Raw genomic sequence first — 20,292 nt, forward strand, 5'->3', positions numbered from 1 at the left:
AGTCACTCATTAAAGCAAGCTTAATCTGCACTGAACATGCGCTCTAACCTCAGTAAAATCCTATTTTTCCCAGGAATTTCAAATAGATTTTTCCATCAACATGAATATATCTTGCCCACTAACGGTCCTGATCTAATCACTGTCCTTGGAAGGCTGACGCTCCAGGCTTTGAACTTTGTAAAGGGCCAAAAATGTAAACCTTTGTGCAATTATTCCCTTTTGATTAACTCTGCTCTCCTTGTTCTAAACTGAGAGTGTACCAGATTGTTATAAAGGTGACAATAGACATCACTCACCCATATAAGAGATTATCAATAGGCCGATAGGTTTACAAAATTCTCACATTTCTAAATCATCAGTACAGATAAAAAAACTACAATCCTTAAAATCCCTGACACAACACAAGCAGAAGAGAATCTGCAGAGTTTTGTTTGTGGGTGAAAAATATAAAATGACTGAGCTGAGGAATGAAGTCCAATCGTGTAGAGATTAGATGGTAAAAAATAAATGAGGACGCCAATCCTGGATTTCAAAAGCTCATAAATTGGAGAATGACACAGATAAACATTCTGTCTTCCAAGTTAATCAGTGCTGGTTGAGCCAGCATGGAAAACAGCCCAGATTTTTATACACAGTTGTGTTCACTGAGTCTAAAACAAGACAAAGCTCTCCAAATCTGTCCCTGATACCTCTCCTGCCAATAGTTATACTGACAGGCCAACAGCACGCCATCTAGTCTGTGCTCCATACAAAGGGGACAAAGATTGTAGAGCCCATGATAGCAAGGCTAGAAACTCCTGAATAGGCAGTCACAGCAGTACTCCCTCTTGCTAATGCTCCTCACTGCAAGTGGTCTTCATGACCATAACATGCAAAGCTTGATCCTCCCTTCAGTGTCCAATGCAACATGTAAACTGAACGCAAAGAAAAGATTCTAGGGGCATCTGGCTGTGCATCAGAACTGAGCAGATGAAGTGGAAAATCTCAACTCACTCCAAATGATCACCCCTCTCCAATTGGGAAAACTGCCTCAGAATTAAAACTACGCAAAGCCTAGTCTGCAATGATAATTAATTTAGAACAGATGATAAAGAAATAATCAGAACTTGTAAGAAAGGCACTGCAGTAAGTATGGGTGATTTTAATCTTCATATAAGTTTTACGAATCAAATTAGCAAGGATAAGTGAGTGGATGAGGATACAGTGTATTTGGCGGAGTTTCTTTGGAACTAACCTGAGAACATGTAACAAACTGCAACAAATAAAAGACCTCATAGTAAAGGACATGTTAGAATTTCATATTAAGTTTGAGGGGGAGAATTGTGGGTATGAAACTAACGTCTTAAACAAAGACAACTTCAAGGATACGAAGACACGGAGTTGACAAAGAAACTGTCAGATAAATTAAAAAAAGATATTTCATGACTCAACAAAAATACAATCTTTCTTTCACAGTTGAATACAAGAGCAGAATGCAGCATCTTGGCGAAATAAAGTAGTTAAGGACAGTATCAAATTAAAAGAAGAGATGTACAATACTGTGAGTATTAGTAGGAGGCCAGAAGATTAGTAAATATTGGGAACCAACAAAGGACTGCTACGGGAAGAGGGAGAAATTAGGGTACGAGAAAAATCTAGCATGAAATATAAAAACACAAAATGGTGAATCTTACATTTTAAAATATTGACTGTGAAATATTAGAAGAAATTAACAGAGAAAAAGAAGGTATTAACAAGTTTGGCAGCCTTAAAAATGGGTAAATCCACATGCCCAGGCTGTTGAGGGAGGCAAAGCAGCAGATACCAGTGCCCCAAGAGCAAATTTTAAAATTCTTTCTGACCACAAATTCTGAGCAAACCCACCAGGGGGCTGGAGAACTGCTAACAATATCCTGTTATTTAGAAAATGGAGGAAGCAACAGACAAAGAAAGTACAGACCTAATCTTAGTGATGGAGAGGTTATTAGTAAAGATTCTGAGGGACAGAATATATCTTCATTTGGAGAGATGCAGGTTAAATCAGGGATTGTCAGCCTGCAGTTAAGGGGAGGTTGGGTTTGACAAATTTGAAATAATGCTTTGAAGAGGTGTGATGTGGGACATAGAATACAGAAACTTTAACAAGACTTTTGATAAGGTCCTCTGTGGCAGAACTGGTCAAGAAAGTAAGAGGCCATGGTATCCAAGGCAAAGTTCACATTGGATCCAAAACTGGCATGGAGGCAGGAAGCAGAGGGTGATTGTAGAGGGAGGTTTGTGTGATTGGAACTTCATTTCCAATAGGTTTCAGTGGGGCTCAGTGCTGGTGTCCTTGCTGTTTGTGATATGCATTAATGATTTGGATTTAAATAGAGTGAGATATGGTCAGAAGAGGTTTGTGGATGGCACAGATGGTAAATAGTGAGGAGGCCATCAACAGACCTGGTCAGAGCAGTGCCAAAGTGAATTCAACTCAGAAAAAGATGTGAGGTAGTGCATTTGGGAAAGACAAATGAGGCAAGAGATTACACAATGAATGGTGGGATCCTGCAAAGTATGAAGATCAGAGGGGCCTTGGGGTGAACATCCATCGATCCCTGAAGGTACTGGGGTAGGTGGTAAGACAGCGAAGAAGGCATATGGGATTCTGGTCTTTATTAGCGGAAGCATAGTGTGTAAAAGCAAGGAGGTTATGCTGGAACCGTATAAAACACCGTTAGGCCACAGCTGGAGTACTGCATGCAGTTCTGGTCACGATATTGTAGGAATAATGTGACTGCACTGGAGAGGATGTAAAGGATATTTAATGGGAACTGTTCTGAAGAGGAGGAGTCATCTTGGACTCAAAATGTTAACTCACTCTCTCTTTCTCTACAGCTGCCAGCAAACTTGCTGAGTTACTCCAGCACCTTCCAAATCTCCAGTGTCTGCAGGACTTTGCTTTTCTAACAAAAGCAGGGTATAGCTGTGTAAACGGGTGAGTGAGCACACAACAGACAGCCAACCTGTTATCATCCAAACAGCATCGCTGCATAAGTCCACATGGCGAAGGGAAAAAAAATGAAGCTCCCATAAAACTAGGAGTTTGTCAGATTCACCCTATTTTTTCAGATTCAAATAAATAGAAGAAAAATAATAACCAGAGTGTTATTCCATTTCTCTGCATTGTTTCCATGGATACAAGGTATTGATGGTAAGACTTTTTTTTAATATACACAATATTCATAGAATGTGGGCATTAACCAACAGTTATTAATATTTAAAAACTCATTCAGAGTGGGTGTTGCTGGCTGGGTCAAGGTTTATTGTCCATCTCTAATTCCCAGGGGGTAGTTTACAGTCAACCACATTGTTGTGGGTCTGGAGTCATATGTAGGCCAGACCAGGTAAGGATAGTAGATTCCTTCCCGAAAGGACAATACTGAAGCAAGTTGGTTTTTCTGATAATTGTTTCACAGTCATCATTAAATGCTTAATTCCAAATTTGTATTGAATTCAAATTCCATCACCTGCCAAGGCTGGATTTGAACCCATGTTCCCCAGAGCACTGCTTAAATTTCAGATTAATAGTCGAATGATAATACCAATAGGCCACCACCTCAACTGGTAGGCACTTACCCCTAACCTTTACACAGAATGTGGTAAGACTCCTTCTTGAATACAATGGAGTGGAGTGGAGCCACATTTAGGTCAGACTGGGTAAGACTAGCAGATTTGCTTCTATGATGGACATTGGTGAAGCAGAGGATTTTACAACAATCCACAGTATAATGGTCATTGTTCCTTTTAATTCTACATTTCATTTAAATGAACTGAACTTAACTGCTCCAGCCACTGTGGTGTGATTTGAACTCCTGTCTCTAGGTAATTAGTACAGGCATCCCAATAATTGTTACAGTGTGATAACTACAGCCTATCCTGGTGATGACACCTATTCATTGAAATGTGATGGGTTCGGGGGGGGGGGGGGGGGGGGGAGGTGAAAGTTCAGGAACAGCCCTGAAAAATCTACCATGGAACCTCTTAAACTGGACAGCAATTTCATTAGAATACCATCAAGATTTGCATACAAACACATACCCGCTAAAGTTTCAGGACCTAATTTGCACAATTGTGCGCATCTGCTTCAAGCCAAAGTAATATGCTTTGAGATGACAATCTACCTTGAAAGAGGAAGATTTCTTTTCCATCCTGGGCAAGGCATCACACAGTACACAGATGTCATCTGAAGTCCATAAGACACAGGAGCTGAAATTCAGCCATTCAGCCCATCGAGTCTGCTCTGCCATTCAATCATGGCTGATGGTTGCTCAATCAGATTCTCCCGCTTTCTTTCCATAACCCTTGATACTGAGAAACCTTTTTATCTCTGTCTTAAATATACTCAATGCCCTGGCCTCCGCAGCCTCCTGTGGCAGTGAATTCCATAGATTCACCACCCTCTGGCTGAAGAAGTTTGTCCTTATTTCCATTCTAAAAAGTCTTCCCTTTACTCTCTAAGTCATGGCTAAAGACTTTGTGAATCTGATTCTTTCTTTGCTATGACCAGGAGGAAGGGACTGACTGCACCTTACATCATTGCCAAAGGTAACCTCAATATCACTTCACTTATTAATGCCTGGGGATTTCTTTTCTATTAAGGACATGCTGAGAGTTCACTCTGATAATTTAAGATGCCCTGTACTGTTAAGGTTGAGTAAACAGTACAAGTATGGCTTCACCTTGTCACATTATGGAATCAGGAACTCTACATTGCTGAACATAGCGAAGTATGCTCTACAGAATTCAATGTATAATATTCACAATTAAGGACATTCGTAGCATAGGATTGTCAAGAACTCCCTTTACGATTTATCCACAGGTCAGTGTGCAGGAACTCCACATGTTTATCCGAGGTAAGAAAAACCCATCACATGATTTTATAAATTATTGACCGATCAGGAATCAGAAAAGGAGGGCTTTTTTTGAACAGTAACAAATCTCATTTACTAAATTAGCAAACAGTAAATCTTAGTTTGACATGTGAGTAATTGTTGCATACAGGGTACAAGTTGCATGTGAACTGTATTTAATGTTTATTTTGTGAAGAAAAGTCTAAAATCTGCTCTCCTACATTTAGAGGGCTTTAATAACACAGTCAAAAGTGCCTTCAACATTCTGAAAGGTTCTTTACATTTCAGGATTGTTTTCAGAGTGGTGCTGGTTTAGACAGTACCAGTGATTAAATTCCTAACACATGGAGTTTTTGTTACTTGTTCATGGGATGTGGGGATCACTGACTAGGCCAACTTTTACTGCTTACCCTTGGCAGGGTGGTAGTGAGCTGCCTTCTTGCCCCACTGCAGTTTGTGTAATGTATATCTAGCTACAGTCCTATGAAGGAGTTAGTTTTGGACCCAACAAGGAATGGCTGATATTGTGGATGCAGGTGTGTTTGCTGAGCTGGAAGGTTAGTCTTCAGACATTTTTTCACCATACTAGGTAACGTTGTCAGTGAGCCTCTGGATGAGGCACTGGTGGTGTAGCCTGCTTTCTATTTATATGTTTGGGTTTCCATTTCCTGTCATTTCTTTTTCTCGCTAATGGTTGATATAATTGCAACTGGAGATAGCGGAGTCAGATGCTTTTACCCTGATGCACAGACCCAGCCGACTAGATAGATTCTGGGGGAGAGCAGGACTAGGTCTACCCAATCCTTTGAACAGTAAGTCTCAGTTCCAAGTGATCACTTTGTGAGGAAACAGCAATAAATGGAACCTGGAAGTTGGGGGGTGCTATGAACTGACATGGGTTGGGAGGGGTTAGAGGAAATCCTCCAGAACAAAAAAAGGAAAATAGTTCACAAAAGAGAGAAAAGTTATTAAAATTAACTGACTACAGCAAGTACTCAACCTCTCCATCCCATTTCTTGTAGAAATACTCAGAAGTGTTTGGGGAATTCCCCCTTCAGTCAACAGCTTCTGCTGTGGTTTTCCATCTAAGTTTTTCCTGAGTGGGGGGGGAAACCACCAGTTCAGTTGGGTTATGATCCACTTTGAAGCAGGAAGGACTTGAACTCAAGCCTCCTGGTTCAGAGGTACATTTCACATAACACACTGATTATCACTACAACAGGACATTGGTTAGGCCACCTCTGGAATATTGTGTGCGATACTGGTCTCCCTCCTATAGGGAAGATATTGTGAAACTTGAAATTGTTCAGAAAAGATTTACAAGGATGTTGCCAGGGTTTGAGTTATAGGGAAAGGCTGAATAGGCTGGGACTGTTTTCCCTGGAGCGTCGGAGGCTGAGGGGTGACTTTATAGAGGTTTATAAAATCATGAGGGGCATGGATAGGGTAAATAGACAAGGTCTCTTCCCTAGAGTGGGGGAGTTCAGACCTAGACGGCATAGGTTTAGGGTGAGAGGGGCAACTTTTTCATGCAGAGGGCGGTACGTGTACGAAATGAGCTGCCAAAGGAAGTGGTGGAGGCTGGTACAATGACAACATTTAAAAGGCATCTGGATGGGTATATGAATAGGAAGGGTTTGGAAGGATATGGGCTGGGTGCTGGCAAACGGGACAAGGTCAGATGAACTTGGCTGGTCCAACTTGTCTGTACCGACCAAAGGGTCTGTTTCCATGTTGTGTGACTCAATGTCTGTTTTATTATTTCAGAGCATAGAAAAGCCTTTAAGACATCTAGGCAGCAGCACAACATCTGCCACTCTAGTATAAGAATCATATGTATGTGTCCATTAGTCTATTAGCAAGCATTTATTTCAGTTGATTGACAAATACATTGACTGTCAGATAAACTATGTAAAACTATATTAACTAGACAATGTCTGATATGTCATATCATTGTATATAGTTAAGGTTAAGAACCTGTTAGTGGTATATGTTACAAGGGGGAAACATGTACAGAACAAACCACACTGCATCAATGACTAGGAAGGGGCAGACATGTATAGCGGCACTTCAGGTTTTTGCATAATGCCAACATTTGATTATAATTAAGTAATCATTAACAGAGTGACAATGTTTAAATATTATGTCACCTGTTAAATGTGAATTTGTAAACTGAAGTAATTACATATTAAACTGACAGTAAGTTTGCAAAATCTAATTATTAAGCAAAAAATTGCAGATGCTGGATCTCTGAAATATCTGAATGTGTTGGAAATATTCAGCATTTCAGGAGGTATCTGACCTGTCTCACAGGGCAATAAATGCTAGCCCAGCCAGCGACATTCACATCCCATGAATGAATATAATTTTTAAAATAGAGGTGGTTTTTCCGGTTGGATTCCTTGGGGCTGAAATCTCTTTCTATTTTCTCCTTTGTCACTGATTCCACATGTTCCTTCCCTGAACAAGGTGATAACCACTGCTACACTGGACAGTGACGTCATCAATTTAGGCTTTGAATTTTTGCATGCAAAGATGCTGTTGAAAAGCCTTTTCAAAAGTAAACATTTCAAACTCAGAAGCGATCACAGGTTTTCCATGCCCCAAGGTTGAAAAGCATCACTTATGCAGAGTTAAAATAAAGAACCTTTCATCTTGATTTATGCTAAACTTGGAGACTCAAACTGACAGCTCTCAGTGAATAAGCCTCACCAGAGCCAGCAGCAACTTCAATTTAAACATTTTAATTCATTAAACCCAGTTACCAAGCAACTCATTTCATTTGAAACAGGGTCTTTCCAATGGCTGCAGCTTGAAGATCTAGTAAATGGTTGCTGGTTGCCATACAGCTGGTCATAGTAGCTCACCTCAAACTAGATTTGATAAGTGGTGAACTTTCAGGAAAGAGGGATCCAACCAGACAAGTGCACTCTCCTAAAGAGAAATTTAATGACTTAACCTGGCTTAACTTCAATCACAATAAGAGTTAAACTTTCCCAAAAGAATCACCAAGCTTGCACGTTAATGAGATCTGTCTGCATTAGGAAGTCATGTTGAAATTGATTTTAAAAAGAGCAAAAGCCTGGCCCTGTTGACTATAACAAGGTGAATAATCTTAACCTCTTGCATCATGGACAACTCTTGAGACAAAGCTCAGGAGCTCCCTTCCTAAACCTCTCTATAGTTCAGTTGGCTAGATAGCCAGTTTGCAAGTAATGGATTAGTGGTGCTGGAAGAGCACAGCAGTTCAGGCAGCATCTAACGAGCAGCGAAATCAACGTTTCGGGCAAAAGCCCTTCATCAGGAATAAAGGCAGCGAGCCTGAAGCGTGGAGAGATAAGCTAGAGGAGGGTGGGGGTGGGGAGAGAGTAGCATAGAGTACAATGGGTGAGTGGGGGAGGGGATGAAGGTGATAGGTCAAGGAGGAGAGGGTGGAGTGGATAGGTGGAAAAGAAGATAGGCAGGTAGGACAAGTCAAGGAGACAGTAACTGAGCTGGAAGTTTGAAACTAGGATGAGGTGGGGGAGGGGGAAATGAGGAAGCTGTTGAAGTCCACATTGATGCCCTGGGGTTGAAGTGTTCCGAGGCGGAAGATGAGGCGTTCTTCCTCCAGGCGTCTGGTGGTGAGGGAGCAGTGGTGAAGGAGGCCCAGGACCTCCATGTCCTCAGCAGAGTGGGAGGGGGAGTTGAAATGTTGGGCCACGGGGCGGTTTGGTTGATTGGTGCGGGTGTCTCGGAGATGTTCCCTAAAGCGCTCTGCTAGGAGGCGCCCAGTCTCCCCAATGTAGAGGAGACCACATCGGGAGCAACGGATACAATAAATGATATTGGTGGATGTGCAGGTGAAACTTTGATGGATGTGGACCTATCCACTCCACCCTCTCCTCCTTGACCTATCACCTTCATCTCCTCCCCCACTCACCCATTGTACTCTATGCTACTCTCTCCCCACCCCCACCCTCCTCTAGCTTATCTCTCCATGCTTCAGGCTCACTGCCTTTATTCCTGATGAAGGGCTTTTGCCCGAAACGTTGATTTCGCTGCTCGTTGGATGCTGCCTGAACTGTTGTGCTCTTCCAGCACCACTAATCCAGTATTTGGTTTTCAGCATCTGCAGTCATTGTTTTTACCTAGTTTACAAGTAATGCCTGGGTTCAGTTCCAGCACATTACCTGAATTTACTGAAATAATCCCAGAGGCTGGTATCCCATCACTGAGTCACCCTTTATTTACATGTGCATATTTCTTGACACTATTCCAGCTCCATCAGAGCCAACTCTGAGGGCGAGCAGAATTCCTGACATTCCTGTTGATATGTCAGCTAGGGCTCCCTGATTGGACCAGGTTAACAGCCCTAATCACAGAACGTATCTTCTATGAGGTCCACCTGACTGACCCCATTACAATTGCTACAGTTACCATGAAGGACTTTCCTCCTTATCCTCTCCCCTCACCGGAGGCTTAGTGACCATCAGGTTAAACCACCACTAGTTGTCTCTCGCTCTCCACACTCCCCACCCCCATGAGGCAGCCGACCATGGTAACTTTTCCTTTGCCATTTCTTTTGTTCGTCGGCCCAAGTATCTCCTTTAGAGTCAGAGTCATACAGAACAGAAACAGACCCTTCAGTCCAACTCATCTGCACTGACCAGATATCTCAATCTAGTCCCACTTGCCAGCACTTGGCCCATATCCCTCGAGACACTTCCTGATCATACACCCATCCAGATGCTTTTTAAATGCTGTAATTGCACCAGCCTCCACCACTTCCTCTGGCAGCTCATTCCATACGCTCACCACCCTCTGCGTGAAAAAAAGTTACCCTTTTGGTCCTTTTTAAATCTTTCCCCTCTCACCCATGCCCTTTAGTTCTGGATTCCATCATCCTGGGTAAAAGACCTTGAATATGCATGCCCTTCATGATTTTATCAACCACTACAAGGTCAGCCTACAGCCTTTTACGTTCGGGGAAACATCTTTTTGATGTTAAATCACATTAGTGGCACTTTATAAAAAAACCCAAAGTTGTTTGTTTTGGAATGGATGGGGTACCCATTATGTGTTGCATCTGACCTCACTTTCCACCAACATCAATGGCCGATTCAATCCTGTCAGCTTCTGTTGGGGCATTAGGTTAAAATCACTCAATATTTCAGTTAAGTCTTTTTCGCAGAAAAGCCAGTGTAGCCTCGTTCTCACACACAATTATGTGAACCACTGGGTAATGCTTATCTCCAGGGCTAGCAGTGATCACAGCCTCTGCTCAGTATGTTGGTGCTGCTGTGGGTTTGGCTCCTGATCAAAGCTGCTGCTATAAGTGCAGCTGTATTTCTTAAAAAAGAACCAAAAATAGAGATTTTAACCTCACTGAAAATAAAAACTTGATTTTCGTATCAACAGGTGGGAAGCGGAAAGAAACCCACCAGACAATATTACTGACTGTATTAATATTTATCATCTTTACAGCAATACACTTTACATTGTTCGAAAAAGGAACTCTGGCAGACCATTTAGCCCCTTGAGCCTGCTCCATTATTCAGTCAATGAATGGCTGATCAGCCACATCCTATTCACTGCCCTCACTCTACTCCCAAAGCCTTTGATTTCCTTAGCGCCCAGGAATTTATCACATCGATCGTGAACATGCTCAACCACTGACTATCCTACACTCTGGAGTACAGCATTATGAAATGTCCTCCTGCTCGAGGCAGAGATGGCTCCTGGTGGAACTGGTCATCTCTTTCATGTTGAAACAGTGACATTAGATCTCGAATTTCTGTTCACTGGAGACAAACTCTCGACCTCCATCCAGGCCAGCCCAGTCATTGTTGTATACAGCCACAGACCATAAGACAGAGCAACAGGAGTTGGCCATTTGGCGTCTTCTGGCTAAGTGACTAACAACTCGGCTCAACATCAAATTGGTGAATCAGTTTCAGCAAACAAGGTCTGGAATGCAGATGCCAAGGTTACCACAGGTCGGAAACCAACAAAGACCAGCCCAGACTCGTCTTACATATTGAGCAGAGGTAACCAACCTTAACGACAGCAGAGTCATTATGACCTGAAACTCTAAGTGGTTCTCAGGCAGAATAGGGAGGGATGTTATATTTGTGTATTCCCTAGTTTCCCTGGATGCCATTCCCTCAGTGAAGACGTGACCGACGAAGACTCCATGCGAGACTGACCTTTCTACCAAGAAGACCCTGAATGCTGTTTTGATGAAGCTAGGTGAATTCGATCCAACCAAGTTCACCAGAACATGTGGTATATGGTGTCGTCAGGCAGTCAATCTGGTTTGGAAAGTGTTAACTCAATTTGTGTAAGCATACTTTTATTAAAATACTCAAGTTAAAGAAACAAAAAGTTTGATCCGAGGTCCTTTGTTGTCTCGTACTGTATGAGCACCCATGTGACTGCGTTTTCTGAATAATAAACTGATCTAAAGTGTCTGTACAGACTATTCCAAAGACAACACCCTCAGGCCTGCTCTGCCTTTCAACAGGATCATGGCTGATCTGACGTTCCTCATATCCATGTTCCTGCCCTCTCCTCGTACCCGTTGATTCCCTAGCTGATCAAGAATCCGTTGATTTATCCCAGCCCTAAATATACACAAGGCCATCAGGTCATTTACTGTACAAAAAGGAGGCTATTCTGCCCATCTAATGTGTATATAGAGCACTCTGGTCAGTCACACTCTCCCTCTGTCCCAACAAGTTTATTTCCCTCAAATATCCATCTAATTTCCTTCCAAACTCATCAATCCCTCTATTACCACCAATCTCAAAAGCAGCAAGTTCCATGTCATTACCACTCACTGCATAAGAGATTCCTCCTCACATTCCCCCTGGTGTTTAATTGTCCAACACACTAAAGACCATGTAGACAAAACTGAAAAAAGTAAGAATGCCACCTTACAGAATCTGAGGATATTGCAGAGTTAAGATCAGTGCAGCTCCATGGTGTTGTCTTCAGAAATGCTACTGTCACAGAACCTAACAATTCAACAATCAGCTTTCCTTCATTAATTCACTGCTAGTTTGTCTAGTTCTGAAGAAGGCTCACTGAACTCAAAATGCCATCTGTTTTTCTCTCTCCAGAGCTGCTGAGTTTCTCCAGCAATTGCTGTTTTTGTTTGCTTCAGATCTCCAGCATCCACAGTTCTTTGTTTCATTTTATGGCCTTATTTTTATTCGTTACCCATCAGTAACTTAGCATTCCAGTTCATGACCTATTTTGGATCAGTTGGCTCTGTTAGGATTCTGAGCTTGAGAATAAAGTCTGGAGTCTGGAAGCTTCTGTCCAGGACTCCAAGGCTGACATTTCAATCTTGCTGTGTTGCAATAAAAAGTAGTGCTGTCTGAGTGAAAGATCAAAATTAAGGAACAGTCTCATATTTGTCCCTCACTAACAATATCAAGATTGCTGTCTCACTGGTGGGTGTGCGCAAATTGGTGTCAAGCTCCTTTCTCCCATCGCAAAGTTTTATTTCATTCATATTAGAAAATCAATTTAGTTATTAACAGCTTCATTCAATAAATCACCTGGTGAATTAAATATTGAAAAGCTTAAAGAAAAGTATGAAACACTGGTCATTGCTGGGTCCTTTTGGTCAGTTGTAAAACTGCCCCCTTTAAAAACAAGCAGCAGGTCATGAGCAATATTTGCAAAGAATTGAAAATCACTCCCTCCTGTTGTTACATTGTAAAGACATAGTGAGACATGAACTATCGTACAGGTCAGACACTGCCCCTAAAACCGACAAAACTGGAACTGAGAAGTAACTTTATTAGTAAACGTTTGTCTCTGAAATAATAATTCTCAGAGAGACAGATAGGAGTTTGTGTAAACTAATTTCATCAAAAACCAAAGACATGCAAATTGCTATTGTCATTATTGGATTATAAACCATGGAAATGCAACAAGCTGCAGCTCAAGGTCTGCTGGGAGACACCATGACATTATTTTTTTTATCACAGTACAAAATGGTTTCTCTTCATAAACCTGGTCCACCAACAAGGATTGGCTTTGAAGCCTGTACAGTCTTTTTTTGTTGGTTTCATGTCAGCAATTTGGATAAATCCTCAAAGGAACAGAGTCTATTCTGAGCATTTTCATTGCAGTTACATCCGAGTCATACCGCACACAAACACAGACCCCTCAGTCCAACTAGTCCATGTTGACCATAATCCCAAACTAAACTAATCCCACTCTGCACGTACTTGGCCCATATCCCTCTAAACATTTCATATTCACTTATTTATCCAAACTATCTTTTAAACATTGTAAAGTGTACCCACATCCACCACTTCCTCTGGCCATTCATTCCACACATGAACCACTCTCGGCATCAAAAGAGTTGCCCCTGACTTCCACCATTCAATACAATCATGGCTGATTTCACCTCAGTTCCAATTCCACTTTCCTGCCCACTCACCATAACACTTTAACCCATTACTCATTAAAAAAAAATCTGTCCATCTGCTCCTTAAATTTACTTAATATCCCAAGGATCCACCACACTCTGGGGTAGTGAAATTCATAGATTCACGACCCTTTGAGAGAATAAATTTCCGCTCATCTCCGTTTTAAATCTACCGCCCCCAATACTAAAACTAGGACCGCTCATTCTCGATTGTCCAACATGAGGAACCATCCTCTCTACGTCTACTTTGTCAATCCCCTTGAGCATCTGATATACCTCAATTAGAATTCCTCACATTCTTTGTAATGACTCTGAATTTGTTCTTTCTTGATGTCATGTTGTGATACTACAGTATGAGATTGGTAGGAATGCAGCACACGCACCAAGGAGGTGGGTCAACTTGACAGCACATGTTCATGCGTGCAGCCACAGGCAGCTGAACAGCCACTTTCAGTGTTGAGCTGGTCTATGATTCTATGAACAGGTGGGTTTGTACCCAGGGCCTGTTTGACTTCAGCAGTGAGCAGGTTTGAGGTACAAGGAGGTTTGACCTATTAGGTAAAGATTGTAGATTAATACATGCACAGCATGTGGTTCTGTAGTAGCGTCCTTCTAAGCTAGCACGTGCAGGTTCAAATCCCACTGCCCCAAAATTATAAAACGTCTGAACAGTTTCATTAAAAATATTGTTGTGAGTTGCAGGATTACATTTTTAAAAATAGCCAAAGTTTGGGGAAGATGTTTACACAAGGTTGATTATTGCACGAGTATATATGGTAGTTGAGAGTCTCTTAATTATAGCAACATAGTTATTATGATTAAAATTGGAAAGCAACATTTACCCAGAATATGAAGAGAATGTCAACTCTTAGATCCTGAATCTAAATAAGGTTGAAAAAATGGATTTAATTTTGCTAAGAAAGAAACGAGATGGGATTAACATTTCATTCACTCAAATGTGTGGTTGGGTGATCTACTTTTCCTTATGGTCTGGTATGTCACTTTCACCAGTGATGGAGACAGCAACATAATAATTTGTTATCATAGTTTCAGGCTTGGATTTCAAGTTAGCCACCCACTTAACAATTAGAACACTTTGGAGACAGCAAACACGCAATTAATTTGGAACTCCTACCAATTACAATTTGAAACTGTGATGTCAGCAGCAGGGTTTCCAGAACAACCGCAAACATTATTGTAAAAGCAAAGAACTGTTACAGCAGAGAATAGGGAAGTGAAATTATAAGAGAGACATGTTTTGTTAAAGAAATACCATAAGGCGTTGACTGAACAGGCTGCTGACAGACTTTGCTGCCACTCAGTTGTACTTAAGCCTTGGCCTAAACCTTACAGATTGTTCTTCAAAAGGTTCCTTCATACAGCATTTAAGACAGTCTGACCTTTGCAGTCCCTAAACATTCCTAGTTTTCAATTCTGTGGATTGTCCTCAGCTATTTGTACAATAACTGTGTGCCTTTCCACCACACACTGATGGGATGGCAAGTAGAACCAAACAAATCAATTGGTCAGATCAATTACTGCTGCCCTCCCCCCTTCCACCACCCCACATCCTTAAGAATTTGCTGTTTCCACCTTGCTTTATCCCATCTGCTGTTAATGGGATTTATTGCTTTATAGAGGAGAATGACTGGTCTTGACAGTTTGGCAAATTGCAGCATAAATCTCTCTCTCTCACATACAGGAGCTGGGAACTACTGAGGTATTTTTATTATCTTGCCTTGCCATGAAGCATTTTTAAGAAAATTATGCAGTATAGTATAAGGCACATTGTGTCTAGCAGTCAGAAGACAATAAACAAACCCAGTTACAACTCTCCCGCTCTACGTGAAACCGGTTGTAAGAAACCTTGGAGCTATTAGCAAACACAATGTGATTGTGTATGCATTGTTATTCTCCTGTCCCTGTCCCATTCCTTCTCCCCACAACTTTGCCTTAAGGCCTGGGGCAGAGTTACAGGTGTGCAAGCATCTGATCTTCAAGTCCCTCACAGGGAGGACAGAGTGCCACACGAGGGATGCCGACTCAATGAGACGGTTGAACAACAATGGGAAATAGACAACTGGAGCTTGTGGGGGGGAAAATGATTGGACAAGAAACTGGGAAATGTAGATTGAATGGAGCTTGGTAGATCCACAGGCAAGGTGTTGGAAACGTCTGACTGGAGATGAACAAGACAGGACTGTGGATTTTAGTGCTCTCAGGATTGCATTTGAGGAAAATAAGAATGACATCCATTATAATGAATTTAGAAGTGCTATAATTGAACACAGAATGGAGAAGATTACACTTGGGATGTGTATGACTCAGCCACTGAGCACATGCCACATTTATCAGTGAATATTTGATGCATTATCTTAAAATAGTCTTTCAAAAGAGGTCAACTTCTCCCAAAATCAGTTAAACTGTCGCAGAACGGGGATCTTGGTTTCAAATCACCCGGTAATGCACTACATCAGGATGTAGGTTTGCTCTCTGAGGTGGAAGGTCCTTGCAGCTCAGCGAGCAAATCTGCATCCAGAGCCTCAACCTGAGCTACAAATCTTCTCAAAACGCACATCTACCCCACTAGGCAACAGAAACACATGGTCTTTGTACAATCACAAATTTCTGCATGTGTCTGGAAGTCCCCCTGTAAACACCTTTCCTCTAGATTGATACAGACAAAAAAAAGGTGTGCTTGCTGCCAAAGAAGTCTGACATATTTACTCCAGATCATCTTATTCAATAAAGTGTTGGTTAATCCCATTGTACTCTATCAAATATTCTAAGAGAGACAACATTAAAGTAATGACTGAAAAGACAGCTACAGACTCTGTACACAGTCCACAAAACCTGGGAACAGATGTAGTCCACTCAGCCCGTTGGGTCTTCTCTGCCATTCAATGTGATTGTGGCTGATCTAATAATCTTTGACTCCACTTTCCTGCCTTTTCCCTATAACCCTCATTTCCTTTCCAGATTAAAAATCTGTTCATCTTCAACTCGGCTACACTCAATGAGCCAACATTCACCTCACTTTGTAGTAAAGAATTCCACAGATTTACAACTCTGACAGACCAAATTCCTCCTTCTCTCTGTTTTAAATGGGCAACCCCTTACTTCAAGATTATGCCGTCCAGTGCTTCATTCTCCCACAAGAGGAATACTCCTCTCATTTATTGAATGCCACCTTCCAGTGAACGCTCAAAATCCAGAGACATAATTCCTGGAGCAGATAAGAAATAGGGAATATGACATTGCAATGTTAAATTCACAGGGATCCCTGGTGTAATTGATCGCTAGAGATCTCCAACGTTAAAGCATAGAGAGCTCTAGTCTGTGAGACTGCCCTGTGCTGTGAGTGACAGCACTCACAGATAAAGATCAGGATTCCTGTGACTTTCTAGAAAGCTGTTCTGAGTCACAGGAAATATAAAAATACACATTTTAAAATCTGATTGGAGGAATCGTTTTTGGATTAACCAAGAAAATCATATTACCAAATACAGTCAAAAGAAGGATCAGTTTTGAATTCATTCAGCACAGTTCGGCATCAGACAATCTCTATTGTGTTCCTCTTTGTGGATTACATTGTAATAAACACAGACTGTCTCAGAGGAGAGAATATTTCAGAAAATAAAGCCAAAACAAAATCATGGAAAGCCCCAACTGTTTGACACTGTCACGGTGCAGTGTACAATGTGTAGGGAGGCAGCTCCACACACACACAGCCAGACACTGGGCTGAACTAATTCTCCACAGAAATGGTCTATTGTGTAACAGCCGACATTCCTCTCTCGGATATTTAAAAGAAAAGCCTGCAGACGGACACTTCGAGAGCGGTGTCACAAAAAAGCTACTGCATCCAGCCCTGGCTCTAATACAAAGGGAAATAAATGCTTATACACATTGTAGGTCTCACTCACAAACCTCTGCAGGTCTTTGTTTAATAGCTAACTGCCATACCTTATAAAGAAAAGAATCCCTGGAGTGAATACAGATGTGTTCCCTCTGTCTCGGTCTCCCTGAGGAAGTCTAGCAAGCGCCTTGTTTTCTCGTGAAGCCTGTGCCTTATATAGGTTGCTTCGTGCCTACTGTTCACTGGTCTTATTGCTGTTAAAAGACCAGGGTTGGGGAAGCTTTGAAAACGTTGATTAAGGTTGGGTCACGTGAGGCTTCAGTGTCAAACAGCATTTCACAGAGTTAGACTGCCCTCAGACTGACTCCACCCTCCAGCTTTCCTTACCCCACTCTCTTCAAATTTAATTCATATTGCAAGAGGAAATCAAAGGGATTGTGTGTGTCCCAGGGGTAATGCAATGGGCTCGAGATCATTTTGTACAGACACAGAACGAGTTATTGATGCTAGGTCATGTTTATGTATAAAACTGTGGTTAGGCGAAAGTCCTTTTGTATTTCTGACGAGGGGATTGATGATCGGTAGAGATTGCAAACTGTTTCAGTTGCGTAGTTTAAGACATTCCTGACAGTAACCAATGCCATTTTGAGAGACTCCTGATGTATTTAGCAACCCTCTCTGTGGAGCTCTTTGTAACATAAAGCTTCTACAATATGTCTGTTTCTCTGCTGCCAGATGGGCCTCTGGCCAACATTTACGCTTCAGCTGAATACATAATCATTTCCAAACTCTAACTCCAGGGCTCCATCATATTACAGACAATATGATGAGGACGGTAGGATACACCCGTGTTCACTCTCTGATTGCTCCAGGTTAGTTTTATTTTCTATTTCAGCCATTGGATGGTACTGCTAGGCAGGTCAGATTGCAGTGGTTTGATAGACCAAAGGTTTTATTTTTGCAGCCTCATTATTGTGGTGGTTAGTTACTGAAGATATCCAGATTAGGGTGGTTCATAGAGCTTTTTGGCCAAAACATCCATTTTCCTGCTCCTCAGATGCTGTGCTTTTCCAGCACCACTCTAATCTTGACTCTAATCTCCAGCATCTGCAGTACTCACTTCCGCCCACAGAAGATACCCATGAGAGACTGCTAATTCCTTAACAAATGTACACAAGTTTACTTTACCAAGAGAAAAGAAAGCTAAATACAGTCATAGAGTCATAGAGATGTACAGCACGGAAAAGATCCTTCGGCCCAACTCGTCCTTGCCAACCAGGTATCCTAAATTAATCTTGTCACATTTGCCAGCATTTGGCCCCTATCCCTCCAAACCCTTCCTATTCATGTACCCATCCAAATGCCACTTAAATGTTGCAATTGTACCAACTACCACCACTTCCTCTGGCAGCTCATTCCATACACAAACCATCCTCTGCATGAAAAAGTTGCCCCTTAGGTCCCTTTTATATCTTTCCCCTCTCACCCTAAACCTATGCCTCTAGTTTTGGACTCTCCCCACTCCTGGGAAAAGTCCTTGACTATTTACTCTATCCATGCCCCTCAAGATTTGATAAACCTCTATAAGGTCACCTCTCAGCCTCCAACAGTCCAGGGAAAATAGTCCCAGCCTATTCAGGCTCTCCCTGTAGTTCAAACCCTTCAACCCTGGCAACATTCTTGTCTATGACAGATTAGAAACATTTGAACATATTTGGCAAAAAGATAGATTCAGCCTTGCTCCCCACAATATCCCTTACAGATACTTAATCCTGCTGCAGCGTCACACCCAACTTAACCCTTTGCTTTATTAGTTAACTGTTGCTTTCCAGGTTTAATGGCCTAGGAACTTCTTTCCATTCCTGAGGACCTGGGTTGTTTTCAAGTCTTGACAGCCAGGAGACTTCTACAAAAGCTCACCAACCTATAAATTTCACAAACTAAAATCTCCCAATCTGGAATCTTTTACATAACTGACAGACTGCACTTCTGCTCAGATAACACCGTCTTTTTGAACTGAAACTTGATTTTTTTGAAGTGAACACAAATTACTAGAGGTCCCTGACCATTTGTTTTTCTGCATGTTATAAACTTCAGCATTATTACCATGTCATCTATTAACCTCACAAATATCCTGCTGGGTGCTTAACTTAAGTCTCATGCTATCTTGGAAATTATGCCTTTGGTTTACTGTTCCAAATTACTTTCTGACCTCTTAAAAAGAAAGTTACTTTTATAGAACTGAAATCATCAATCTGTTTTACCTCTTCTTTAATATACAAATTCCCAAATTATAATAAAATGCAAAAAAAAATATGATGACGTATTGGTAAGGAAGGTTGAACATTATGAGGGTAAATATGTTAAAAACATTAATAATTAAATGCAAAAGCTATAGAACAGATTCCACTTTAAGGACATTTATAAACACGATGGCTTGAATAACCATTCTTTTTCACACAAAGCATAGGCCAAATACTCCAATCGGTCAGCAATTGATCTCTAAATGTTTGAATGATATATGGTTGAGTAGGTTTACAGAGCTACAGGGGAAAGAATAGAGGAGTGGGATCAATCCGAGAGCCCACTGAATGACCAGGCTGGGCAGAATTGGCTAAGTGACTTCCTGTTCTGTATCATCTTCTGATTAATTATGATAGCTACGCTATGAGCTAATAGCATGTGTTCCAAATTCTCCCATCGGATTTAAGGACAAGGACAACTGTAACTTTGAACATGGGCAGACAAAGCTACTGAGTTGGCAACTTTATCATTTCAGCCATGACTCATTCCCCGACCTTGGAGTACGCATTATTTGTAAGGCAGCAGTGTGAATATCCTCAGTCTGTCTACAGCCAATGTAGGCATCCACACTGCCCTCACTGAGATGAGCAAGTCACCCACCATCTTCCCAGACCATAGGGCTGTCTCACATTAGAGAGAGATGGCTGGTGGTGGTTTAACCTGAGGGTCACCACTCTCCAGGTGAGGGGAGAGGTTGAGAAGGACAGTCCTTCATGGTAACCTCAGCCAGTGCAGGAGTTGGACCCCAATGCTGTTGGTGTCACTCTCCATCACAAACCAGCCATCCGGCCAACTGAGCTAACCAATTCCCAGATAAGCAAATAGTTGAA

The 20,292-nt window shown here is 41.7% G+C and overlaps 1 protein-coding gene and 1 long non-coding RNA gene across 3 annotated transcripts in view; one reads left to right on the forward strand and one right to left on the reverse strand.

Moving 5' to 3' along the window:
* The window catches only part of fam107b (family with sequence similarity 107 member B), a 143,882-nt gene that overhangs the window by 96,664 nt on the left and 26,926 nt on the right, over positions 1–20,292 (reverse strand). Inside the window, exon 1 of one of the 2 annotated variants that reach the window (XM_072563066.1) lies at positions 17,266–17,459. The exons of the other annotated variant lie outside the window; for it this stretch is intronic. The gene's annotated coding sequence lies outside the window, so the exon portion shown is untranslated. Of the gene's footprint in view, positions 1–17,265; positions 17,460–20,292 lie in introns of those variants that run through there. 2 annotated transcript variants of the gene reach the window in all.
* The window catches only part of LOC140467029 (uncharacterized), a 79,497-nt gene continuing 76,857 nt past the window's right edge, over positions 17,653–20,292 (forward strand). Inside the window, exon 1 of the long non-coding RNA XR_011955328.1 lies at positions 17,653–18,030. This is a non-coding gene — a long non-coding RNA (uncharacterized lncRNA). The remainder of the gene's footprint in view (positions 18,031–20,292) is intronic.

Source organism: Chiloscyllium punctatum, chromosome 44, assembly GCF_047496795.1.
Source record: "Chiloscyllium punctatum isolate Juve2018m chromosome 44, sChiPun1.3, whole genome shotgun sequence".
NCBI classification, from domain to species: domain Eukaryota; kingdom Metazoa; phylum Chordata; class Chondrichthyes; order Orectolobiformes; family Hemiscylliidae; genus Chiloscyllium; species Chiloscyllium punctatum.